The sequence below is a fragment of the Rhincodon typus genome, unplaced genomic scaffold (assembly GCF_021869965.1).
Source record: "Rhincodon typus isolate 14 unplaced genomic scaffold, sRhiTyp1.1 hic_rhity00001071, whole genome shotgun sequence".
NCBI lineage: Eukaryota > Metazoa > Chordata > Chondrichthyes > Orectolobiformes > Rhincodontidae > Rhincodon > Rhincodon typus.
Window position 1 is genome coordinate 28,270 of NW_025966709.1, and position 859 is coordinate 29,128.

An 859-nucleotide genomic window follows, 5' to 3' on the forward strand; every position below is an offset into this window, starting at 1 on the left:
GGAGGGTTTGAGCTACAGGGAGAGGCTGGGGCTGTTTTCCCCGGAGCCTTGGGGGCTGAGGGGGTGACCTTATAGGGGTTTATAAAATGATGAGGGGCATGGATAGGGTGAATAGACAAGGTCTTTTCCCCCCAGGGGTGGGGCAGTTTAAGACTGAGGGGCAACATTTAAAAAAGACATGAGGGTCAGTTTTTTTGTACACAGAGGGGGGTGCGTGTGTGGAACGAGCTTCCAGAGGGAGTGGTGGGTGTGGGTACCGTTACAACGGGTAAAAGACATTTGGATAAGTACATGGATAGGGAATGGTTTGGAGGGATAAGGGCCAGGAGCAGGAAGGTGTGGGACTGGTTTAGTTTGGGATTATGGGTGGGCACAGACTGGTTGGGCCGAAGGGCCTGTTTCCGTGCTCTCAGACTCTATAAAAAGTACGTCAGGGACTTCCAGGCAACACCCCCCTCCCTACCCTCGGAAGTTAGTGAGACCATGGGTTATCGAATCTCAGTTTCACCTCACAAGTAGATGATATTTTTTAAAGATATGGCCTCATAATTCCCACGAGAGCATCTGATTCTCAAAAACAGCACTTATCCTCAGCCTTTCCCAGGCAGCTACCTTCACCAGACTTGCACCGCAATGACCCAGCTACATTTCGCACCTCTCCCTGAGCCCCAGCTACTCAGACTCTGTCGTGTTTGGTAGCATTCTCATCAGTAACCACTGCGTAACACAGAGTCTGCTTCTCTCTGTCTCTCTCACTCACTCTCTGTCTCACTCTCTCTGTATCTCTCTCACTCACTCTCTCTCTCTCTCACTCTCTCGGTCTCTCTCTCTCTGTCTCTCTCTCACTCACTCTCTCTGT